The 27,982-nt window shown below is 33.6% G+C and overlaps 1 long non-coding RNA gene across 2 annotated transcripts; it reads left to right on the forward strand.

Annotated features, from left to right (window-relative positions):
- Positions 1-200: 200 nt before the first annotated feature.
- On the forward strand, positions 201-27,982 carry LOC148620601 (uncharacterized). Of its 2 annotated transcripts, XR_015920917.1 has the most exons (22): positions 201-350; positions 1,475-1,593; positions 2,516-2,825; positions 2,990-3,057; positions 3,645-3,696; positions 6,761-6,868; positions 8,939-9,222; positions 9,566-9,651; positions 9,918-10,018; positions 10,817-10,920; positions 13,683-14,063; positions 16,258-16,793; positions 17,310-17,397; positions 18,974-19,072; positions 19,637-19,786; positions 20,983-21,108; positions 21,522-21,802; positions 23,275-23,360; positions 23,808-23,908; positions 24,851-24,949; positions 25,463-25,856; positions 26,558-27,982. It is a non-coding gene; the product is annotated as an uncharacterized LOC148620601 (long non-coding RNA). The 2 variants fall into 2 exon arrangements; XR_015920916.1 differs by lacking the exon at positions 19,637-19,786.

Genomic DNA, 27,982 nt, shown 5'->3' on the forward strand with positions numbered 1-27,982 from the left:
TTGCCTGTTGGGGGTTATGTTGAGTTGGATTTTTATGACCTGATTTCGGGCAATATTTAATTTATCTCCAGGCCACGAATTCGTATCAGTTTCCGTAGGAAAACAACTGAACCTATCGTCTTAATTCGGTCATTTTCGGTTTATGTCGGGCCTTATTTCAAATAATCTTAATTCTTATTGGACCGCACTAGCACTGTTGCAATTCTATTGGCTCCTGTAATTTCTATCTACAGATTTCCCGCTATTATGTCAGTTGGCCATCTGCTATCGTACAAGGCAGTAGTAATTTAAGGAGTAGGAAACATGTTGTATAAAAAAGAAATTTACAGCGCTGTCACTTGGCTTCAAAGGTAAGTGATTTTATCTGTCACTTGTTTGTTTATATTTATAAATGATTTGTTTTTAAGGCGATGTCACTGTGAGTATTTGTTATTTAGTAAGTTAAAATTTCAATTTCGAGAAGTCATTCCCCCTTTTCTGTGCTATGAAAGGCTTCCACATTGCTTTGGCCTGGCTATGGCACTCAAAATACAGATTAATGTATAATGTAAAGTTGAAAGTTTGGAAACTAACATTTATTTTTTAATCATTAAAAACAAAAAGAAATTTGCTTCAGGAGAGCCGGTTTCTCCCATGAAATACATGTATGTATAGATAACTTTGAAAATTTTAATTGGTGAGCTATCGCTCACAGAAATTTAAATCACTCCTTCCAAGTGGTTAATTTATTTTTTTATTTTTTGTCACTAGCATAAAGTAAGATCATATTTATTTCATGGCTCAATAGCTTAATAAAACAAATTTTTACTGGGTATTTGGTGATATGAAATTTCTAATCTTGACTTCATCAGGGAGTGTGTATTAATATCAATTCCCTAACTACATATGTACTTGAAGAAATTTTAGTAGACCCTACTTTATGTAAATGTATACATTTATACATGTACATGTATGTACCAAGGATTTTTACAGTAGACTATAAAAATCCTTGTATGATATATAATCTGAAAATGCCCAAAAGGGGGCACTCCAGTTTTCTTTCCAATTTATAATATGATACAAATTGTTTATTATCAAGACTTTTCGAGCATAGCTCCCACCACATACACACATGCACACATAATTGTGAACTTGTCATAGAAAATAAGCATGAAGTTATTGTATTTAATATTGAATATTTTATTTGCTGACACACATTTTCATTAAATTGTCATGGCATAGTACATTACAAAAACTTACATGTACATTAGGAGTAAACATGAACAAATACTACTACATGTACCGGTACATGTATGTGTGGATGGCTACATGTGTGTATTTTATTCTATTTTTGTTGGTTCCACAAATTGTGCTGTCAGATGTACATGTTCACAAACATATGTTTTCAGTCTGTGGAGCTCACTTCACACAGCAGTGCATTCATAATACTGATTTTTACACCTTGTAAATTGAAAAAGTTTTTTTTGTTTTAAAGGTACATTCTGAGTGGTGTGAGGTGGAAGCCCCTGCAGTCCACCATGTACAATAGAAAGGGTCAGCCTACCCTCCTGTAGGTCAGCCATTATCTTATGGTCAAAGAAGCTTATACGTCAGGTAAAGTATTCACTGTTGCATTTTTCAGCTTACAGTCCACCTGACCTAAATGTACATGTATTGTCATCATCTGTTGTAGTTAACCTTACTTTAAATTATTTTCATTTCTAACTACTCAGTGGATTGTCACCAAATGTATCAGGGTATGTACTTAAACTGTGTCATTAGTATGCTGATGAAGCAACTTTTATCAATAAAAATTATCAATTCTGGAAAATGAAATGTGACATGCTTTTTCAGCTTAAGCCCTTGAAATACATTTGTATTCATTATTGAGTCCAACTTGTGTGGCAACTCCAAATTTGAGTTATTGGCTGTGAAAAGGCTAAATGTAGCAATTAGCACTTTTAAGCTGCTTCTAATGTGTATAATTTAAAATCTTGTAGTTTTAGAAAAAAGCTTTTAATTGAAAAAAATATCCATATGATTATACTAAGTAAGATATTCATTGAGTTGAGGTTGTTTGTCTCCCTATTAGAATTTTTGACCTTAAAATATAAATGTACCAGAGAATTTTTGAAAATTAAAAGAATAACTCGCCTAATGCAATGATCTTAATGACGAAGGTACTATTATACAAGGTAGTGTATGATAGATTGTGTTAAAGTTGTACTCCTAATTATACTGAAGTTGTACTTCAACGCCTGATTGTACCAAAGTTAAACTGAACTTGTGAGTAAATGAGGCTTCAATACAAATGATAAAATGCTAAGTCTATTTTAAAATGTGCTCAATTTTTATTTTTCAAAAATATATATATATTTAAGGTAACATTTGAATTTGCATCATTTCATTTATAATTAATACATGTTGTTGAATGATCACCTGAATATGGCTGAAATATTGCTGCTCGGGCTTTGAACCCCAACAATCATGTTATTGAATGGTTTTCCAAAATTACAAGATGATTTATTTATTTCAGAAAATGGCAGCTGTACTCAGAACAGCAAGCTTCAGAAGCCAAGTTCCCATAGGTTACAGGACCCTCTGACTGAATTCTTCATTTCAAAACACTCGTCCATTCTCATTCAACTAATACTACTAAAACCACTAACCTTGAATGGGGTGGTGAGCCTACTTGCAAGATAATCTGGGGGGATTTCTTGTGAGGTCTTTGGCGGGAGAAGATTCAGTCTGATTCCTGGGGAAAGACAGCTACAGAATTGCATCCCACGGTTCCAAAGACAGCAAATCATCATAATTGCTGAAAGAGTAGACCCTTTCATAAAAAGGTTTGTTGATATTTATTGATACATAAATATAAATCAATTTGTATTCTCTATCAGCTGTTTAATATACATGTATACATGCACACTTGTTTTATTTTTGTTTTCTAAAGGATCACATGTCTGCTGTTTTCAATTAAAAGGTAATGAAGTTCTATTTTTTATGATAGGTTGATGCAATTCTTACACAGTGGTTCTGACACTGTGGAAACACTGGTGTGGATACCAGCAGGTCAAGGTTAGTAACAATGCTAAGAAGCTTGTTTTGTCAGTTATTATATATGAATATGTTCAGTAACAGTTTATTAACTACATATATTATTTTTTAATACCCTTCTAAGTTAGGGGTAGAAGAAATTACCATATAGATTTGTCCATCTATTCATTTTGGTAATAAACCTCAGAAATATTTTTTTTATCATTACATCAATATCAAACTGCTAGGCAATATAAATACATGTATGCAGATGGGGATGATAGAATCAAGATTGTAATAACTGTGACAATGTTTTTCTAAGAAAGACATGGGATTAGTAGGTTTTTAAAGGATGTTTAGGCCCTCGTAAATCTTAATTTTGCTTAAAAGAGGTCATGTTTGAAGATATTGAAAGTAATAAGATACAAGGAAGATAATTCTATCCTTTCACGAAGAGTAGCCAGGGTGTTCGGTGCAAGTGACATAAGACATTAGATTTGTAATTAAGTACATGTTAAGCCAAGTACATACATTGTATGTGTACAAATAATGTTTTTATCTGGTATATTGTAGCATCAGATTTCCTGGCTTTTTATGACATGTATCGATTTTTTTCTTTTAATTTATAGCTGAACCACATTGAGAAGACGGGGGGAACTGCACTTAGGTGGATTTGTGCCAGTAAGTGAAACTTAATTACAAATAATTTTTATATCACACAACAAACAATAATGATGCTTCTTGTCATACCTGACAGAATGGATCTGTGCATACTTTGGGATGACGATCTGATTCTGAGGAGGGTCAGAAAATTTATTTTCAACCATATCAGGGTAATACTATTTATTTTCATTTCGCTCCATGAAGTATCTAGACTGATGTCAGAAATTTTTAGTTAGGTTATAAGAAATGGACAATGTTGCTGGATAACTCAGAGCTATTTGAGAATTGCCTATGATAAAAAATTCGTCTATTGAAAAATAACGAAGTGCAGGAAGTGCAATAAACAAAATATGCACATGGAAAATTTGTTATTTTTCAATAGACAATAGACAGAACTCTCCTATCTGCAGGAAGACCATAGCCAGAGTTTATTTATTTTTACCAATAGATTCCGATTGGCTCGTGACGTCTCTAAGTTGGTTTGGTACTTATACAAGTACTGCAAATAATATATAAACATTACAAAACAATTATTAGGATCAAGTGCAATAATTAGGAAAAACTTTGACAATTTGGGCACTTAGTTTATGGTGCGGTAGATTTTCCTACCAATGGTAGGTTCAAATGTATGAAATACAGGACATTGCATTATTTTGGAAAAATATTTGGTTAGGAACCAGAAATTTGGTACAAAGGTAGTGTTTTGCATGCTGAACAATTTATGCAAAAAAAATGGAAAGATATGTTGCCAGTTGCCATGGCAACTGATTTTTTCTGCCAAAAATTTAAAATGCTCCGATTTGGTTGGAATTCTCAGAAACCTTAAAGCTGATTTTTACGGATCATTTCACACAAACCTAAAGTTCTCAAAACTTGAAGGGAAAGACCACCTTTGCATTAAATTAGACTCTTATGATAAATCATACCCACGTAAACAAAAATAAATAACCTTAAATACAAAATGCACTTTTATAAAATGCTCAAGGCTATGCAAAGTTCGAAATCCTTGAAATATAAGTGGATAACCATCTTGTAGAACTCTCCTATCTGAAGGAAGATCATAGTCAGATTTTATTTATTTTTACCAATAGATTCCGATTGGCTCGTGACGTCTCTAATTTGGTTTGGTACTTATACAAGTACTGCAAATAATATATAAACAAAGAATATTCCGTGAATATTTCTACGATCATATTTATCTTATCACCAAAACGTGATGACTTGTCAAGCTTGCAATTGCACGAAATGTTCTATAAGTTTTTTTTACCAGCAACATGAACATTCTTCGGAAGTAGCCATAAGATTTTCCTTACAATACTAGTCATCTGGCTGCAAATCCCGTTGTTCGTCAATGATGTCTGACATTTGCTTGCATGTTGTGCCTCAATTTTTTCTATTTATTTTGGGTTGAAATTATAGGGGAAAAGTCCCAAATTTGTGATTTGTTGCCTATTAGATATTTAGCTTTAAGTATTGAAGATAAGTTTGACTAAACAACACTTAAAAATAATTCTTTTTAATACATATAAATATCCATGTATAGATATGCAGGTAATTTGTGACTGGTCTTAATTTTTTTATATTTCTGCTAAATTTAATACATGTACTACTTAAACTGCTGAAAACGTGGTTTAAAAGATTCAGTGATTTTTCTAGCACTCGTCATTACTGTCATTGACGAAAGATTTCAGAATGACAATAATGACGAGTACTCAGGTGTTACTACATTTTGTAGTTACATTTTGGCAATATCAATAAACTTCTCAGAGACCAATACTGAATATAACTGTGAAATTGTCATATAACTCGCTCTGGATCCCAAAAGCACAGTTGAAATCTTGCTATATATATACCGCTGTGACATCTATGGCAACACCGCCTGCACAAAGCACAGCGCCCTAGACCACTCGGCCAGCTAGGCTATATTAATTTGATCTGTATCAATTTGATCCAATGGAGCAGTGTAGTGAATAGTCTCGTCACAAATATAGTCCACGATTAAGTGTTAGAGTGTCCTAAAATGATTTCTATTTTTGATGATTCTTAAAGGGTGGGGAGTTTTTTGTTTTTTTTAGTCTCAGGTATATTTGCTATTTGGATTGTCTGGAAAACATGCTTACATGATAGTAAAAAAAATAATGTGCTTTACTCATATGTAATGTATATTTAAGTTTTATTTAATGTCTTTACACAGTGCTGTAAATAACAGATGATACTGAAATATCTTATGTCAAATACTACTTTAAAAATATACCATTAAAATGGGCCTCATTTTCTCACGCTAAAGTGACTAAAGCATTTAAAATCCAGGAAAAAAAACCTGGGATCTATAGAGTTCTGTCAAAATATTGTGTTACACTGGTAAACGTGAATCATTTATTGTCTTCCTCTACCTTTATAACTACTTATGGATGCTAATCCTATTCCATTACCAGATGGCGTCCTTCTTCCTTGGCTGTTCAGTGATATTCCACAACATCCAGAGGTGCACCTGCTCAGGTGACCAGTCTGAACCTGGAACTGGATGGCCTACATGATTCTGATTCTCCTGGTGTAATTGCTATTATGTTCTTAAGTTACTGAGTGTTTTTCCCATTTTCATTTTACCATAACTGTTCACAATTACACTGCACTTTCTCACATATTTTCTCTTTACTATAACTGTTCACTTGTACACTGCACTTTCAATTTACTATAACTGTTCATCAGTACTCTGCACTTTCCCACACATTTTCTTTCTTCCTCCAAGTCCATTGGGATGTCTCTCTGCACATTTCTATAATCAGTCCCTACCAATACCAAGGTTCACAATGACTGCCCTGCAAAGCCTCTTTATACAACTTCTATTTCAAGTCACCATGGACTCCATCCTGCTGCATGCAACTATCTACAAGTTTCTGGTACTTTGTAGTGTTTCTCTCATAGCCGCCTTTATTTGGTCTTATAAAGGGACTGAAAGCTCTAGCAGGACTACTTGCTTGGTTCCCTGCATTATTTGTAGGTAGAATTATACACTTCGAACTTGTACTTTGTAAAAATGATTTTGTTTTCCTGAGCATAACACCAAAGTTTTATGATACAGCCAGAAGAAACAGATGAAGTCACAGATGAAGAAACAGATGAAGACACAGATGAAGAAACAGATGAAGACACAGATGAAGATATACAGCATGTCACAACATTGGATCAGGTAACATTAGTCTTAGATGTGTTTTACGGTATTTTGGTGTGTATAGTGCACATTTGTGTATAATGCGCAGGGTTGTTTTCCTTTAAAAGTTGATGTAAAAATCTTTTTTACCGATGTATGTATAGAACCACGAACATTACTGGCTTTATTTTATTTTTAAATAGAAGGGACCATTTCGTCTGTTTTGTGTATTTATTTCATTAAAGAATATTGTTTTTGTTACTTTTGTATTTATCTGTTTTGTCAGTGTTTATGTGTATTCATTTACTGTTCGAGTAAGAAATACGTAACGTAGACAATAGCTGAAATTGTCTTGGACATACGTTTTGATTACCTTTAAAAGGTTTCTATTGAGAGTAATCAATTTCTGAAAATTGCTAATTCTAGGAAAAGGACTGTTTTTACTACAATCAATTAAGGGGTCTGAGTGAACAATGCAGACGTTCATCAAATAGGGCATGTGTGTTGATAGCTCGGCCAAGCGTGATAATGAGATGCAGAATTTTCTCTGATATGTGTCGGGGATACATAAAGGGTTTGTGTTAAAAAATTATAGTATTTACACTGGATAAGGATTTTGATATTAGTTCAATGAAAAAAGAATGTCAATATTTTCAAAAAGTAGAATATCCAATAACTATGAAGTAGAGTTCAATACTATGCGTAAATAACAATATATTTTTATAACCGACTACTTTGTCCAATGGAAATATTTTAGGGCTCTATGAGCAATGTGCCAAAGATTTTGTTATTTAGTAATTAAATTGTTAAAACTTGTGTGTATTTTAATTACTTATTTCAAATCGTTAACAAGTTGTATTCCCTATTATGGAGCTGGGGATGCAGGCATATTTTATCCTGTTTTTGCAGAATTACCTCCCGTAAGAGCAGGTATAATTTCGAAGTCTCTCTAATCGATGTTTGGATTCGGGTGCAGAAAAAAGAGGTAACTCAAATGAAAATGGAATCCCCAGCAGACAAACACAACAGTGTTTCTAAAATTAACAGGGTGTTTCATTTTGTTGGTAGGTTACATAAGGATGATTTTCATTTGTATCCCGGGTAAAGAAAATTTATGGCAGGGTCAGTAGAATGAGAAATTCCCTTTTGACTTTCGAGATTTCCTAAAGTATCGTTGATATCGGATGGAAAACCTTGCATGTTCCAAATAGTCACCCGCTCCAAAGGGAGATAAATGTTGACAAAATGTTGGTCCACAAGTCGGGAATAGTCGTATACATCGTAAAGACATAATTATATACATATTATATTGTTATTCGATACACAAAAATAAAAGTATGGCGGTTGTAAACATAGTCTGCCATGTTCTTTTGGGAGGAAATAAATCAAAACCAGATTTTGTTCAAGAAGATTTTATTGACAATCAATGCTTACAAAGGTAACAAGTCAACGAAAAACTCATGAAAAATCCATAAATATGCTTTTGCAGCTCATAAGTGGTCTCTGATTCAATATTGACTCCCTCGAGGTCGTTAATTTTGGACTGATCTAAGGTCTGTAAAAATGTGTTGAAACGATGTATGGGTGTATTATACACACCCCGTGTTCTGAAGTTAGTTTCCTGGTAAAAAAAAGTGCGCACAATACACACCAAAATACGGTTTAATGTGAGTATTTATTGTATGTGATATTGTTCTTAATCTTACAGTTATGCCGCCAATGATAAAATAATTATTAGATATAAGAGTAATCAAGGGAACCAATATTGTAGTGGTAATCGAAAGAATGTAATCCAGGGACAAAGACCAGACATGGAAAACAGACATACACAACAAAGAACATAAAGTAACCAAAACTATACATACAAAGCAACAAAAGCAAATGAGCAACTTGGACTCCACTAAAAACTGGGAGCATGGACCAGGTGCACCGGTAGGGTAAGCGTCCTCTGCTTTTTAATTTTTTTTCAAGATTAAAGTATAATTTAGCTTGACAGACATGTATTCAAATTAAAAATCAATCAGCATTCTATATCACTTCTGAATGATCATTCAATGAAAGTAATTAATACAAAAATATGCACTTACACTTCACTTACCTTTGCTGCAGGCTATATCTTTCATGTTGTGCTTGAGGGGGAAAATCGTGTTGCCAGAGTAAAGCAAGGAAGGATTTCTGCGGAAACAATGCCTCAAATGATTGGCTATCTTCACTGAAATTATGGTCCACAGATTTCAGTGATACTGCCCTTTTGTATGTAGTAAGTCTTGACTACATACCAAGGTACCCTGCTCAATGTGAAATAACCTCTCAACATGGCCCCCCGAGGATACTGGTCAATATATCACAAAGCAGGAGCAACACGATTACAGATTCTTTACATTGGTCAATAAGTAAGTAATCTTAAATTTATACAAACCTAACGAGGAAATTGGTGTCTCCCAGTCTGTTCACAACAAGTATCAAGTAGAGAGAGTTTTATTTTCATGAATCCTTCCTAGTCAGATTCAAAATAAGGAAGTTGGACAAGAACTAATAGTTAAAACAAAAACTATGGTCCCTTTTTAGAAAGCCATAGACAGCAGTTTTGACAGAAATTGATACAAAGAATTAAATCCAGTACATTGCTAACAATTGTAATTGTAATTGTAATGTAAGAATCAGTTTTACTTATAATCCTAAGCTTAATTGATATAAAAGTGTGTACTTTATTTAGGTTTTGTGTATATTTTACAGGTCACCAGAACCAATGGATGTTTACTGAAGGTCAAGAAACAGTAAACAGAAGTTACTGTTTGAAGAACAGTTCAACCTAGTAAAAGGTTTCTACTTTTCATATTTTCCTTTTTTTATGGTGTTTATAATGATAAAAGTTGATTAAAATCAAGGAAGTGGAATTTTTTTTTATATTTATAATACTGCAAAATTTTGGTATAAATGGGCAAATGGGCCCCCCTCCAAGACCTGCCCATAAGAATTTTCTAGCAATGAATGTATTATTTGATAAAATGTTATTGTTGGCTAGATTTATTTGTTTTTATGAAAAATGATGTTTGTGTAAGGACAATTGTATGTATTTTTTTTACAGGTTTAGAACTAAAGGCTGTTAATGTGAAGGTCACCACTAAACAGTACATACATGTATCATTTTGGAAAATGTATTTGGAAGTATTTCCCAGTTTATGGAAGGTACAGTACTTGTTTTAATAATATACCATATTTTTCGGACTATAAGTCAATGTGGAGTACAAGTCGAATTGCCTCATTTTGACCGAAATCAACGAAAAAAAGTCGAATTCGGCAGATAAATCAAGGGTCAGACATGTACATGTATATTGTAGGTGTTAGCTGTGATCCGAGTTGAGTAGTTTGTTTTTAACAGTATATATTCTAGCGATGTTACTTATGTGTTACGACATACCGTAAATGGGTATAAATTTGCATATCAAAGGACGGATAACTCCGGAACACTCAATAATGTCTTTCCAGTTAAAAAACGTATCATCTAGTGTTTGTTAATATTTTATATATTTTTACGGTTTCAAAGTTTTTATTATTTATCATGGTATTCATTCAAAATGGAAAGCAGCACTGATCAATAATCTTAATAAGTTCGATTGCCGGTTTGACAGTTTGAGTGACAGCTTTCGTTGATTGCAGTTTACTCAAAATTTTGAATTAAAGCAATCAAAAGTGAACTGAACAAATCTAATGAAATGCACTGTAAATGAACATTTTTTCTTGAAAAATCCTTATAAGTGGACGATAAGTCATGGCTGACACTTTGCTGAAAAAAAAATATCGACTTATAGTCCGGAAAATACAGTATGTGCTCAGTAATTTCACATTTAATCTTAATTCAATTGTAATATGTCAATTAAGGCCACTACCCACCTTTCACATTTTGTCAGCTTAAAGTTTCCTGAGTTTTTTTTTCATTCAAGGACACTGAAATATTAAAGCTTTTTGTTTTTTTGCATCTTACAGTTTTGTGAAGGGCTTGTATACAGTATTTATACAGGCAGTAGCCTCACTGCTATAGGTACCCAGCAGTGATTACAGAGGTGATGCAGTCCTTCCTTATTGGTCAGGTAAGTAATAAATTAGTAGGCCATGTGATCTCTTGCCTTCACTTGGCGTCCACCGTCATTGTCATTGTTAACAATTTCTCAAACGTCTTATCATCTGAAACAACTGAATGGATTAGGATGACACTTAAAACGATTGTTCCGTAGGGTATCCTGCACAAAGTTTTTGCTTTGATTTAGACTCTGGTGAAAAACATGGCTGCCATAAATAAAATAGAAGATGGGGGTCAGACAGCAGTTTTTCGCATATATCTTCGAAACCGTATGTTAAGCCAAATTCTGACAGGATAAAAGTATTCAGCATGATGAGAGCTGTCTGAGTTGTTATTCTCATGAAAATATGTCTACTGATGTGTGAGTTATTGCCCTTTTTTCGACATTTTTAGCTCACTTGGCGTCCGTCTCTGTCGTTATTAACAATTTTTCAAAACTTTTATCCTCTGACACTACTTGACCAATTTGAACCAAACTTGGTATGAATGTTCCTTGAGGTATCCTGCATAGAACTGATGTGGGGATTTTTGATTTGTTGAAAAACATGGCTGCCATTACTAAAAATAGAACAGTCAGACAGTAGTTTTTTTCGCATATATCTCCAAAATTGTTAGGTTTGGCTAAATTTTGACTGGGTTAAAGTGTTCAGCATTATTAGATCTATCTAAATTTTCACTTTAATCCGGTAAGCCATGTTCTAGTTATTGCCCTTTATAAACATTTTTTGCTATTTTTTATGTTATTTCTTTCAAAAATCTTCTCCTCTGACACTACTTGACCAATTGGAACCAAACTTGGTTGAATGTTCCTTAGGGTATAGAACTGATGTGGGAATTTTTGATCTGTTGAAAAACAAGGCTGCCGTTACAAAAAATAGAACAGGGGTCAGACAATAGTTTTTTGGATATATCTCCAAAACAGTTAGGTTTAGCCAAATTCTTCTAATATCTGAAATGATTCATATTATTAGGACTAAAAAAGTCTTGAAGGATAAAATTTGTCTGATGATTCCTTGTTAGAGTTATTGCCCTTGAAAAGAGAAAAATGGCAGGTTTTTTTTTTACAGTTTTCAGCTATCATCTTGAAAACTATGATAGAAATTCTTAAATTTACTGCCCTTGAACGACAAAATTCAACCAGGTGAGCAATTAAGGCTCCTGGGATCCTCCTGTTATTTGAAACTACTGTTCAGAATCAGATGAAACTTTATTTGAATGTTTCTTAGGGTATTCTGTTTCGACACAGGGAAAAGCATGCCCCCGTTACTAAAAATAGAACATAGGGATCAAACAATTTTTCTGCAAATAATTACAAAAAATAATGAATTGTACAAAATTTTGATGAGCTACATATTATTCCCCATCAGACGGACCTATGCCAAAATTTTCAAAATGATTTGTTGCATGATGTAGGAGTAATGGCCCGTGAAACAGATTTTTTGTCGTATTTCATGAGTACAACTTTAAAAATCTCCTGAAACAATACGACAAAATTTAATGAAATTTTGCCTAGTTGTTTTTTAGGGTATCCTACACAAAACATTTTCTTCAGTCAAAAAACATATCCATCATTACTAAAAATAGAACATTGGGGTCAAAATACTATTTTTGCTATTTTGTTATTATTTCCTCCACCATAGAAGAATATTGAAGATGAGCGCCATTAATAAAATAATCTTGATATTCTGAGTAGACTGGCAACATTGAAATGTTTTTTAGGTGGCTATTTTTAAAATTGCTGCCATTTTGTGACCAAATTCACCAGTTACTAAAATCATACTTACAAAGTAACAAAAGCAAATGAGCAACTCAGACCACTAAAAACTGGGAGCATGGACCAGGTGCACTGGTAGGGTAAATGTCCTCTGTTTTTATAGAAACTCCTGCCAAGTTGCTCATAAAAAGTCAAGTCCGGGGTAGACAAACGAGGAAAGGAAAACTTTGACCCATTGAATAAATCAGTTTTCATGGTGCAGATGGATACACCATAACAATCCATGAGTTCATGATGATGACTATAAAACTTCTGTAGTGATGACTTCAATCTTGCTAAACATATTTCGGATCAGAGCCAGTAAAGGAGCACATTTTGTTCCCATTGGAATGCTGACCGTTTGTTGAAAAACACGTCCTCACTGGACAAATATGTTGTTGATTAAAAATTCCAGCATTTTGTAAACATCTTCCTCTGTATATTTGGAAGATGATTCAGAATTATTTCTTACAAAGTACGAGAAATCTCTACCAAGAACTATATATTTGTATCTAGGTGTACCATCGTTTTTGGAAAAACAACAATGTATAATGTTTTTAAGTCAGGATTTTAACTGAGTATGGGGAATAGAAGTATACAGTGTTGAAAAATCATAGGTTTTAATGCTATTATATTCAGATAATAGTCTTGAAAGTCTGCCACTTCCCGGCTAATTTTTATTATATCTTTGATTTCAATAATATTTGGTTTATATAGTAAGCATGGTCTCCTCAGTTGAATGATGTTGATGAAAATTCAGTGTAACATTATTTAATCCACTGAGACATATTTGGACTCAATAGAATTTTAACAAATTTTGCAAGAGTTATGGAATTTGGTTGACATCAACACTAGGGACATGTTGCTATGTCTTGCAATACTAAGCAAATACAAGTGATCTTTTGAAAATTTCTAAGATTGACTCCTGAAATTACATACATTGTATACATAAGAAACTTCATATATCATATATCTGTTCTTATTGGCTTATCTCAATGATAAACTTTCTGTAATTTCAGAACAGCTTTACTCAGAACAGCAAAACTTCCAGCTGAAGCCCAGGACATTCGGAAACTGGTTCTTGATCTAATTTTTTTCTTTTTGGGGATTTTTTGGGAGGGAAGTAAATATTCAAAATCCATTCAAATTTGTCTTCCATAATATCATTCAACCCTAACAACCCTAACAAGTACTAAAAAATACTCATAAAACTAATGTACTCACATTTAACCCCTTACTAACTCCTGAATGAGAGGGAGACTTCTTGCAAGAAATCTGGGGGGATTTCTTGTGAGGCCTTTGGCATATCTATCTTTGGCGGGGGTAATCAGTGGATGTCTGTCCTTGGGGAAAGATCACAAAAGATAGCTCCAGTTTGTGTAAAGTCAAATCATCAGAAGGTATGTATATTATTTTATAAAGAAACAGATCAGATACGCTTTTAGCTCACTTAGCCCAAAGGATTATATCTCCAAAATCATTAGGTTTATCAAAATTTTGACATACATCTCATCAGGCTTAACACTTTTACTATGATGAGATCTATCTTGTAAAATTTTCATGTAAATCTGTTAAGCCATGTTGGAGCCTTTTTTAACGTTTTTTTTTCCCTATTTTGATGTTATTAAATTGAAATAATCTCCTGACACAACTTACCAATTGGAACCAAACTTAGTATGGATGTTCCTGAAGGAATTCTGCATAGAACTATATGGAGAGGTATGATCCCACAAAAAATATGGCCATCATTTCTTAAAATGGCAGACATTTTTCGTACATATGTTTAAAACTGTAAGGTTTTTTGAAAATCCGGCCTTGGTGAAAGTTTCAACATGACCAGATCTATCTATGTTTTTATTCTAAAAATAAATCTTAATTGGCTTTACATTATTGCTTTTACCTCCCACTTTTTGTTGTAGTAATCTGTTTGTTTGTTTGTTGGGGTTTAACGTTCGAGCAGCAATATTTCAGCTATATTCAGACGATGAACATGGAATGGATTATAAAATGAACGTGAAATGATGATGAAATGAAAAAGGGATGGGACACAAGGACAATGGGGTCGACAAATTTTGATTGCCACTGGAAATAGGGAGAGGTGGTTAGGGTCGGGCAATTTAGCCTCCTGTGGCGGAGTCCTATGGTACCTACTCCGGAAGAATACCACAGTAGGGTTCTGTAACGTGCAAGGAACGTGGTACTTTCCCAACATGGTGCACCACTATGGTTTGCGGTCAGGTTTTCCGTATTATAGCCTGACAACCCCAGCATGTAACACGCCAGGGGTACCTCATTCCACCACCTGGGGCACACATCCCAGTTGCTCTGTGGGCAGAGCGCCCTAGCCCCTGGCTAGGGTTCTGAGCACTATTTAGTCGCCTTTTACGACAAACTTAGCGCTGCTGCAGGCCTATTCTTTTAACACCCGGACCTATAGTAATCAGAAAATTAGGTGGATCCTATTGGGATGCCACCTTTTATATTTCTGAACTACACTTATTTCATCACTTTATTTTCATCACTGCGGATGTTTCTAGAAAAGCAGAGAACGCTTACACTACCGGTGCACCTGGTCCATGCTCCCAGTTTTAAGTGGATTACGATTTGCTCATTTGCTTTTGTTACTTTGTATGTATGAATTTAGTTACTTTGTGTTCTTTGTTGTGTATGTCTGTTTTCCATGTCTGGTCTTTGTCCCTGGATTGCATTCTTTTGATTACCGCTATAACCTTGGTTCCCTTGATTACTCTTTCGCTAACTGATGAAAGAGAAATGTTTTTTTGTCCCCTTTCGGCAAATGCCGAAGGGAACTTAGATTTGCTGTCCATCAGTCTGTCAGTCCATCACTCACACTTGGTTTTTTTGTAATGCCTTATCCAATTGATTTCATATTTGGTATATAGTCTTATCATGACAAGTTAAGTTCGAATGATGTTACGGTTGAATGATTTTTACAGAAGTTGTGTCCCTTGGACATAGAAAATTTCATTAAAGTTTGTTTTCCAGACTTTCCATTGTAATGCCTCATCCAATTGATTTCATATTTGTTAGCTAGTCTTATCTTGACAATTTACAAATTAAATTTAAATATCATTGCGTAAAATGGTTATATGGAACTTGTGGCCCATTGACATAGAAAATTACATAAAATTTTATGTTTCATCATTTTGATGCAAATTGCTGCTGTCATTCTATAGTTATTTGCCCGTTAATTCATAATAACGAAGTTTTTTTCAACCTTCTAGGTGATAGAAAGAGAATGTCTTTATGCAGCTTTCTGTAATGCAAAAATGTTATTACTGTAAAATGAAGCTCAGGTTTGATTTTGATGGAATTTGCTTTTGCTGTTCAAGAGTCATTTTCTCTTGATTGTTAAAAAATAACGCCATCCATTTTAGTTCACATACATGTATATAAAAAAAAATCTCACAAAGGCAATGAGTTCAAAGGCCGAAAGGGGACACTGTGTTGCATCAGCAATATTGTCAGAATGCTTGTTTCACTTAATATGAAACGCAGTTAATTCTGGTTAATTATTTACTGCATGCAACAGGATGTATTCCCATTTATTCTTGCCTATTTTATTGTTTTCAGTCAATTAAAAGAAAAGCCACCATTGGTCAAGAGGAGGTGAAATTAAATAAACTGCTGGTCAAAAGCAGTAGAGATAAGCCTTGGTGAAAAATGGTGGAATGAAATAAACTGTATGTCAAAAAGTGGTCACTTGAGCAGGACTTGGGAGCCAGAAACCAAGTTGTTTTATGATCAGAATTGTGACATTAGAATTGACAAGTTAATCTGATGATGAGAAAGGGACAAAAGAACCCCAAAAAAGAGGAAAAAAGGAAGAAATCTGTAGGTCAAAAATGGTTGAAATGAAATAAACCAAAAAGTAGTGGCAAGAAGCCTCCGGTCAAATAGTGGCTACTGGAGCATGAACTTGGAGGTCAAAAACCAAGTTAATTTGTGATCAGAACTAAGACAATAGAATAAACATTGTTAACTGATGATGATGATAAATGTACAAAAAGAAAAATAGAAAATACAGCTAAAAAGACAAATGAGGAAGATTCATAGCATGTCACCACGTTGGATCAGTTAACATTAGTCTTAGAAGTGTTCTGTAAAATGTGAGTACATATTGTATGTTATATTGTACTTACATTTGGTTATGTTGTCAAACCTTATTTTGATTTTTTCTCCTCATAAAGCAAGTTTTTGTTTTAATAATTGTCAAAGGAAGACGGTAATTTAGATTAAAGTTTATATTAAAAAATAAATTTTCTATAGCACTTCCGAGTTGTCATTCAGTGAAGCAAACAAACAAAAGTGCACTTCCACTTCACTTTAATTTGCTGCAGGCTATATCTTCCATGTTGTGCTTGAGGGGGGAAATTGTGTTGCTAGAGTAAAGCAAGGAAGGATTTCTGCAGAAATAATGTCTCAAATGATTGGCTATCTTAAAATAAGGAGGTTGGACAAGAACTAATGGTTAAAAAAAACCATGATCATGGTTTAGAAAGCCATAGACAGCAGTTTGGCTGCAAAATGCAACTGTAATGTAACAATCTGTTTTGCTTATAATCCTAGTTGTAATTTATACAACCAAAAAAGTATACTTTATTTAGGTATTGTGTATATTTCAGAGGTCACCAGAACCAATGGATGTTTACTGAAGGTCAAGAAACAGTAAACAGAATTTATTGCATGGAGAGCAGTTCAACCTAGCAGAAGGTTTCTACCTTACCTACTTTCCTTTTTTGATAGTGTTTATAATGATAAAAATTTTTTTGAAATCAAGGAAGTGTAGATATTTATATGAATAATACTGCAATGGTGGACCCCTTTGTTTCAAATATTTTGTTCATTTTGTGCAATTGTGCAAAATTTGAGCATAAATGGGAAAATGGGACCCCTCCAAGACCTGCCCATGTACGTCATATTTATTTGAGGTAAGTCCTAAACATAAATAAACCCATAGAATGTTCTAGCAATGAATGTATTATTTCATAAGGTGTAATTTGTTGGCTTGATTTATTTGTTTTTTTAGCTCAACTGGCTGAAGGCCATGTGAGCTATTGCCATCACTTGGCGTCCGTTGTCATCGTCGTTAACAATTTTTCAAAAAAAGTCTTCTCCTCTTACACTACTTGACCAATTGGAACCGACCTTGATATGAATGTTCCTTGGGATATCTTGCATAGAACTGTTGTGGGGATTTTTGATGTGTTGTAAAACATGGTCGCCATTACTAAAAATAGAACAGTCAGACAGTAGTTTTTCACATATATCTCCAAAACTGTTAGGTTTAGCTAAATTCTGACAGGGTAAAACTGTTCAGCATGATGAGATCTATCTGTAGTCAAATTTTCATTCTAATCCATTAACCCATGTTGGAGTTATTGCCCTTTATAAACATTTTTTGCTAATTTTTGTTATTTATTTAAAAAATCTTCTTCTCTGACACTATTAGACCAATTGGAACCAAAGTCGGTATGACAGTTCCTTCGGGTATCCTGCATAGAACTGAGTGTTGGGATTTTTTATTTGTCTAAAAAACATGGCTGCCGTTACTAAAAAATAGAGCATAGGGGTCAGAAAATAGTTTTTCACATGTATCTCCAAAACCGTTAGGTCTAGCCAAATTCTGACTGTGTTCAGCATGATGAGATCTATCTGTGGTCACTTCTTCAATGTAATCTGTGAAGCCATGCTATTGCCCTTTTTTGATGTTTTTTTTTGTTTTTTGTTTTTAATGTAATCTCTTTCAAAAATCTTCTCCTCTGTCACTATTGAAGTTGGTATGAATGTTCCTTTTGGTTTCCTGCATAGAACTGATGTGGGGATTTTTGATATTTCGAAAAACATGGCTGCTGTTACTAAAAATAGAACAAAGGGGTCAGACAGTAGTTTTTTGCATGTATCTCCAAAACAGTTAGGTTTAGCAAAATTATTTCTATAGTTGAAATGACCCTTATTATAAGGCCTTCAAAAATCCTCAGGAATCAAAGTTGTCAGATGACTCCTTGTAAGAGTTATTGCCCTTGAAAGATGAAAGATGACAGGTTTTTTTTTACAGTTTTCAGCCAATATCTTGAAAACTATAATAGATAGAAACTTTCTATCACTGAAATGATCTTATGATAGTCCTACCCAAGTCTTCTTGAATCAAAATTGTTGGACAACTCTTTGTTAAATTTATTGCCCTTGAAAGACAAGAAAAAACAGGTGAGCCATTCAAGCTCCTGGGAGCCTCTTGTTTTGAAAAAAAAGTGTTTGTTTAAGGACAGTTGTATGTACTTTTTTACAGGTTAAGAACAAAGGCTGTTTATGAGAAGGTCAACACTAAACAGTACATACATGTATCATTTTGGTACATGTATTTTAAGTATTTCCCAGTTTATGGAAGGTACAGTACTTGTTTTAATAATATATGTGCTCAGTGATTTCATATTTAATCATAATTCAATTGTAATATGTCAATTAAGGCCAATACCCACCTTTCACATTTTGTCAGCTTAAAGTTAGAAATTCATGTAAATAATTTCAAAGTCAGTATGTATGTAATTCAGCCTGAGTTGTTCCACTTATGTATAGATTAAACATCAGGAGTTATTATTATTACACTTAACTTAATTGTTTATCTACTTAACTGTTTACAGCTAGGTTTGCATTTGTTTGGATGGAATGTGAAACCTAGGTAAAGTTTCCTGAGTTTTTTTCTCAAAAACTACTGCACAAAATTCAATTGAAGTTGGTATTTTTGTTTTTTAGGGTATCCTTAACAAAATGACTTTAGATTTTTGATCGGTTAAAAAACATGGCCGCCATTACTGAAAATAGAACATAGGGGTCAGAGAGCAGATTTTTGCATATAGGCTAAAAACCACTAATTCCACTTTCCATAGGCTTCTATGCTAATTTCACAATATTCAATGGCTTCTCTGGACTTTACCTTAACTTTAACCTGCAGAGGACTATATATCAGCATGATTCTACATATGTCAGCTCACAATCCTCAGAATGGCATGTGGGGTTAGCAGACTTGCAGTGCAGTACTGGTCACCGGAAGTGAAGGGTCTATAAATAGCATGGGAAATCCCAGTGTTTTCACAAGATAGGGGTATATTTAAAAATCATTATGGAGATTAGGCTTCACATCATAAGAAGCAAAATGCACCTATAAAATGTACAGAAATGTTTTTCCTTTCAGAAACTGTTTAAATTTTTTAAATAAGATGAGAACTTTTTTCACAGCACTATGAGGAACAGGGGTAATTTCTGCGTAGGACTATTTTTGCGTACGTTCCGAATGCTCATTGGTTGAATTGGTGGTCTGTAACCTAAAGAGTCACTTTTTGTCTTAGAAAAAATAAATAACTATACAGGTATCTTCCTACACACATACTGAATGCATTTGCAAAGTTTCAGTGAAATGTGACAAGCACTTTTTTAAATATTTGATTTTTAAATATAGGGTAACCAAGTTGTGCGAGCAAAAAAGTGACAATATTCTACCATACTTAAATGCATTAAATATTTGCAAAGAACTTTTTCTGACTTTTCAAATAAAAAATATCAATCACAACTTGTTTTTTAACAATATTAATGAAGAAATAGTTTTAAAAGTAATCATTTTCTGAGAAATTGGTCTATTTTTAAAAAATTATTTCTGACATGCCTCCCCCTTTTTCTTGATCACATGTCAAAAATCCTAAATCTTTAAATTTTCACAAAAGGTGATATATTTGGCTTTAAATTTGTAAATACAGTGTTTTCACATTAAAACATGACCAGTAAAGGGCACCTAAAGCAAAAAAGTACTCAATAATGGATTTTCCATGTTGCCATAGGGGAATGTTGATATGGCCTTAACCGCAGTAATGAAAGTGAGTTTTTCCTCATTTCTAACCTAATTTTTGCTCAAATCTACACAAAACTTGATTTCAAGTGCTTATTACCACCATATTTAGGTAAATATAGCCCTCAAAGTTTAATATTTGATATTTTTACTAAATTTTCTACACTTTTTACAAGATAGGACATAAAAATCAGCCAAAAAGACCAATTTTCCATAATTTGGACCTATTAAAACCGTTAGTTTTAGCCAAATTTTGACATCGGGTAATAGTATTCAGCATGATAGAACATAGGGGTCGTACAGTATTTTTTTTGCATATATCTCCAAAACCATCTTTTGCGGGGGTAATCAGTGGATGTCTGTCCTTGGGAAAAGATAAAATAAGATAGCTCCAGTATAAGTAAAGTTAAATCATCGGAAGGTATATATATATATAGTATAAAAATGAAAATTTGCAGGTCAAAAGCAGAAAGAAAAGGAAGAAAACTGTAGGTTTAAAGTGGTGAAATGGAATGAACTGCAGGTCAAAAGCAGTGGAGAGAAGCCTCCGGTCAACAAGTGGCTACTGTAGCATGAACATGGAGGTAAAAAACCAACTTATTTTGTGATCAAACTAAGACAACTGAATAAACATTGTTAACTGATCATTGTACAAAAAAAAAATACAAAATAAAGATAAAAAGACAAATGAAGAAGATACACAATATGTCACCACCTTGGGTCAGTTAACATTAGTCTTGGAAGTGTTTTGTAAAATGTGAGTACATATTGTATTTGATATTGTGCTTATATTTATTTTTTTTCACAAAACAAGTTTTTGTTTTAATAATTGATAATGAGAAAACAATCATTAAGATTAAAGTTCATATTGAAAAAATAAATATAAAATAACAGGTATGTATTCAAATAAATGTTCTTTATCACTTTTGAGTTGTCATTCAATGATGCAAACAAAAACCAAAAAAATGCACTGACACTTCACTTTAATTTGCTGCAGGCTATATCTTCCATGTGCTTGAGGGGGAAAATCGTGTTGCCCGAGTAAAGCAAGGAAGGATTTCTGCCGACACAATACCTCAAATGATTGGCTATCTTCACTGAAATTATGGTCCACAGATTTCAGTGATACTGCCCTTCTGTATGTAGTAAAGCTTAACTACATACCAAGGTACCCTGCTCAATGTGATATAACCTCTCAACAAGGCCTCCAGAGGATACTGGTCAATATATCACAAAGCAGGAGCAACACGATTACAGATACTTTACATTGGTCAAGACGTAAGTAATCTTTCATTTATACAAGCCTAACAAGGAAATTGGTGTCTACCAGTCTGTTTACAATAAGTATCCAGTAGAAAGCATTTTATTTTCATGAATCCTTCCAAGTCAGATTTAACATTAGGAGGTTGGACAAGAACTAATGGTTTAAAAAAATGTATGATCTTTGTTTAGAAAGCCATAGAAGAAGTTTAGACAGAAATTGATACAAAGAATTAAATTCTGGTTGCAGAATTAAATCCAGTACATTGCTACCAAATGCAATTGTAATGTAACAATCTGTTATATTTGTCATCCTAGGCTTATTATACAGTCGACTCCACTTAATCGCATATCGCTTTATTGCATATTTCAGTTATTAGCATAATTTTCTCCTGCACAAAACCATTTCCTATTATTCTATTAGGGAAAAAATCGCTTATTTGCATAGGCCTTGGAGGTGCATTTCGGTTTATTGCATAGAGAATTTTGCCTCGTCCAGGTAAAGACAGGTTTTCCCAAATTCTGTTTTAAGCCTTCGGGTCATAAATATGTCGATCATATTTATTGTAAAAACTAGATTATCATCAATCAGGAGGTGTTAATAATGGATTAAAAAAATAATTGACATAAAAGACAATATAAATGATTTCTAATTACATTAAAATAAACAAGCACCTAGGTGAACAATGACTTCTAACGACATGCCGAACATCACCTTATGATGCGGCTTGAGGTTCGGCTTGGGGTATTTTTTGTCCCTATTTAAATTCTTCTGACTACAAATGATTATCAATGTAAATTTAATTTTATTTAATGAGCTGAGCAGTTTTGAGTGAGCTTGGGTTACTAGGCATAAATATCATACGAAAATTAAAAGTCATTCATTCAGTACAATGTCTAATGAAATTCAACTACCCTAAGGTGCCCCATACTATCCACACTTCATAGGAATATATCGAGGTCAATGATGCGTATAATACACAACTATCAGTGTACAATGAAAAGAGAAATAAAAACACACAGACCATTTCAAAAGCCCACAAACTGCAAACATTGATGAATATTACACTGAATCCTGGCTGAAATATGAAATATGGGATTTTCTTTCGTAGAAAGGTCAGGAAATTACTTGACTATTTATAGATGAGAAACACGTGGTTTTACTTATAAATACACACAACGTAAAGAAGGTCAATAAACAAGACAAACACAATATATATTATTATTTATTGATAAAAAAAAAATACAATGAGAAGGTCTATAACAATTAAATACCAGATCAGAAATGTTGAACAGTGATATCCCTGGTTGATCCACAGTATCGTCGTCTTACCTGAACTCACACTTCCGGTAAAATCGTAATTTCGGTTATAAGAATAGCCCGGTTATTTGCATAATTTTGACTGGCAAATAGGCTATGCAATTAAGCAGAATCCACTGTATATAACCAAAATTGTGTACTTTATTTAGATATTGTGTATGTTTTACAGGTCACCAGAACCAATGGATGTTTACTGAAGGTCAAGAAACAGTAAACAGAATGTATTGTATGAAGAAGAGTTCAACCTAGTAGAAGGTTTCTACTTTTACTCTGTTCTTTTATTGATAGTATTTATAATGATAGTTTTTTTTAATATCCAGGACGTGTAGATATTTTTATATTAACATTATACCATAGTGGCGGTTCCAATGGGGGTTCCAGAGGTGTTACTACCCCTTATACCCCTGCTCAAAAGGAGAGTGAGGTATACTGTTTTACCCTTGTCTGTGTTACTGTGTGTTTTGAACCCTTTTTTTCGGTCACAGTTTTTACGATGTACAGTGCCATTGCTCTTAGAATTTTGTTTATTTTGTACAAAGAATGGTCAAATAACAGCCTGAAAACACCCAAAGATCTGCCCATTTACCAGATGACAGTTTTAAACATTAAGATTTGATAGAGATCATGAATTTTCCAGCAATGTATTATTTTATGAGGTGTAATTTTGTCAGCTTGAATTATTTGATTGTGTAATTTTTACAGGTAAAGAACTAAAGGCTGTTTATGTAAAGGTCAACACTGAACAGTACATACATGTATCATTTTGGAACATGTATTTGGAAGTATTTCCCAGTTTATGGAAGGTACAGTTGTTGTTTTAAAAATGAATTCTGCCTTGATAAAAATAAAATTGAACAATGTTCCACTGCATTTGATTTTTATGGGGCATTTATTTGCAGAATATGGATTGGCTCAAAGATGTATCACCTAGGTATATTTTTCTGCTATTTTAAATTGAAAGACACTGAAAATAATACACAATACTATTCAGGCTGAGTTTGTATATTTTTATTCACCCACAAACAAATTTTAAAGGGGGTGTATACAAATCGCTCTGTCTGTCCATCCGTCCGTCTGTCCACATTTCTTGTAAGCACAACTAAACCAATCAAGGGAGGAAGGTTGGGTATCACATGTAGATGAGCATGAAAGGTAATCCAAGGACCTAGATTCAAGCGGAAATTGAAAGGGCAGGGGCAAAACTCAGGCATGGCAAAAGAAAACACCCACAACAAACATAAAATAACCAAAATTTATATAAAGGAACGGAAGTAAATGAGCAACACAGACTCCACTAAAAACTGAGAGCATGGACCACATGCACTGATAGGGAAAGCATCCTCAGCTTTTCTAAGACAAGTTGAACAAATCGATTTTCATGGTGCAGATGGATACACTGTATTGATTCAGAAGTTCATGATGACTATTAAACTTCATGGTGCAGGAAAGTCATAACTCTCAGATTTCTCTAAAGGGAGATAATCCAAATCAAGGTTAAAACCTCAGGCCTAACTCCACCTGAACTTCTCAAGGGATATTTTTATATGAAGGCTGGGTCTCATATGCAGAAAGGCATGAAGGAATATAATTATTGTTGGATGAAGCCAAAGGAGATAATCCAACAAATGTCTAACATTATTCTTTTTGTGAGCTTGCTCACATATTTCTAGTTAAAAATACTCTTTGTCAAATGCAAATTATTCAAGGGCAATGAAAAATTAGCTCTTTGTTTTGTACTCTTTCAGTTTTGTGAAGGGCTTGTATACACAAACAGGCAGTAGCCTCACTGCTATAGGTACCCAGCAGGAATTACAGAGGTGATGTAGTCCTTCCAAATTGGTAAGGTAAGTAATAAATTTAATAAGTTTGAAGGTAATCATATATCACCATTAACCCTGTCCAAGAATCTAGTGCATCTGCCAAAAACAAATGCACCACCTTTATTGCTCCATTGTTTGAATCTTTCCATCTGAGTTTCTCTACATTTTACAACCTTTTGAATACATTTCCTCTGAAATCACATTGATTGATTGAGGTAAAATGGCAGATCACATATTTGAGAAATTTTAATCAATGGAACAAACTTGACTTTAGATAGGAATTAAATTTCAAAGCTCTTGAATACTTATAGCTGTAGCAAGGATGGGAAAAAACACGAACGAGTGGTTTTTTATAAGAGTACCCTGGTAGCTAAATTGCTGCTTGATTCTCGGACCTATCGAGCAATACTTGAATACTCGAGTATTCCTTGACATCTCTAGTTATTATATACATAAATTTCAAAGCAACTGAATACTTATAGCAGATGTACCTTTTCTAATATGCTTTTCTCTATGATAAACTCTTTGTGATTTCAGAACAGCTTTACTCAGAACAGCAAAACTTCCAGCTGAAGCCCAGGACATTCGGAAACTGGTTCTTGATCTAATTTTGTTCTTTTTGGGGATTTTTTGGGAGGGAAGTAAATATTCAAAATCCATTCAAATTTGTCTTCCATAATATCATTCAACCCTAACAACCCTAACAGGTACTAAAAAATACTCATAAAACTAATGTAACTCACATTTAACCCCTTACTAATTCACATGCACTTAACCCTGAATGAGAGGGAGACTTCTTGCAAGAAATCTGGGGAGATTTCTTGTGAGGACTTTGGCATATCTATATTTGGCGGGGGTAATCAGTGGATGTCTGTCCTTGGGGAAAGATCACAAAAGATAGCTCCAGTATACATAGTCACATCTTCAGAAGGTATGTATACTAATGTACAATGAAAGAGGTCATACATGCTTTTAAGCTCATGTAGCTCAAAGGATTATTTCATTATTGCATCTGTTGTCAACTTTTCACATTTTGCTAAATTACATGAAAACCCCTTGACCAACTTTAACCTAACTTGGCAAATAAGATATATGCAGGATCCACTTTTGGTTCCTCTTGATTAAACAAGATGGTCCCCAGAGACTATTTAAGCTTCTGATCGGCCAATTTTCAAAGATCAACTCCTCAGAAATCACATGTGCCAAACTTGATAGGGTTAATGACCTGAATGCTTTGTACAAAGGTCCACTTTTTGTGTCGCTTGAGTGGCTCATCGGGTGGCTGTGGCCACTGAAAGTCACTGAAAAACGATATATCTTTGCGTTCTTTTAGCCAATGGAGACCATACTTGGCAGAAATAGTAAAAGGGACAACTTAGATGATTTTTGTTAAACTTGATTTAACAAGAAGGCTGCCAGAGGCTGTATTAGTTTTTGATTGGCCAACATATATCTCCAAAACTTAATAAAACTTAATAAACCTTAATCAAAATTTTGTGGTTAATTTTTCATGTAAATCTATTAAGCTATTGCCCTTTTTTGATGCTTTCACTAGTTTATTATTTGTTGATTATAACAGTAAATATTCATATTCTTCCTTGTCTGTTTTATTTCTTTTTATTTTTTTTTCAGTCAATTACAAGAAAAACACACTGTGGGTCAAAAAGCGGTGAAATGAAATAAACTGCAGGTCAAAAGCAATAGACAGAAGCTGCAGGTCAACAAGTGGCGACTGGAGCATGAACTTGGCTGTAAAAGAACGAGTTAATTTGTGATCAGAATTAAGACACTGGAATTGACATTGTTAAATGATGATGATCAATGTACAAAAAAGCAACAACAAAAATAAGATAAAAGACAAATGAATTCAAAAGTTCAGAAAAGTAAAGCAATAGAAATAGAAGAGAAAAGAAGGAAAAAAGATATTTTTTACATTATTTTTTGGTTATTGATCCTTTAGTATCAAAATACCTTATGTTTCTGGTTCATGCCAGGAACTTTCCTACTGTTTCTGAACACTACACAAAAATATAATTCTTTTATATCATTGAATACATCTTTGTAACCTGTAAATATGTTTCTAGCAATCATTAAGCTCAGCAAGACCTAGTCTATGTTTCTGGCACTTATTCAGCTCAATAAGATCAATAACTCAGCAAGACCTAGTCTAAATATGTTTCTGGCAATTATTCAGCTCAATATGATCTTGTCTAAATAATTTCTGGCAATTGTTTAGCTCAAGCTCAATAATGAGCTTCAATAGTCTTCAAATGAGCTGAAGATTTGAAGGACTCCTTTCAGCCTTGAAAGATGTTTAAATCTCCATCATATCATTAATGTTTTATGATTAATAAACAGGGAGTTCAAGCAAGTAAAATTTGTGGGAACATTCAAATTGATAAATAGTGTCTAGTTATGAAAATGTTATATTGATCATGGGAATTATTTTCTTGGGCTGAAATTGTTCCATGTAAGTATATAATTACAGTGTGGGATAATACTACGTTGAAATAGTTATGGATGTGACTGCAAATTAAATTTTGGACAGGTTTTTTAAAAAAAAATTGAGCAAAAGGTGAAATGGAACAAGATTTGTTAATATGTGTGAAGTTATAATTATTGTTATTGTTATTGTTGTTGAAGTTATTGTTATATTTCTGTTATTTTTTTTCCAAGGCGTAGGACTTGAACGCCTACTCTGGAGGCGGTGTCGGCATTACCTCGAGTCACAGGTTTCCATCGCTTTTTTTAAAAATCTACTTATTTTTTAGCGTGGTTTTTCCTGGGTGGCATTCATCGCCAATGAAAGAGTGTATTTTCATTCATGTGAAAACTTTAACAAAGAAAAAAGAAAGAATCACAAAAAAAGGGCAAAAAATAACGAAGAGAATATATAATTATTTTTTTGCTCCTTTAACTTAAAACTTTCATTCTTTTCAAAACAAAAGCATTGTTTCTTTTTTCCCTGCATTTTGTGATGAATTTATCGAATAGCAATTAAAAATGTATATGGAATGTTATTTTGTTTAATGACAACAAATAAAATATTGACTGAAA

The sequence above is a fragment of the Perna viridis genome, chromosome 3 (genome assembly GCF_037379345.1).
Source record: "Perna viridis isolate PV_CMFRI_1.1 ecotype Kerala chromosome 3, ASM3737934v1, whole genome shotgun sequence".
Lineage (NCBI taxonomy): Eukaryota > Metazoa > Mollusca > Bivalvia > Mytilida > Mytilidae > Perna > Perna viridis.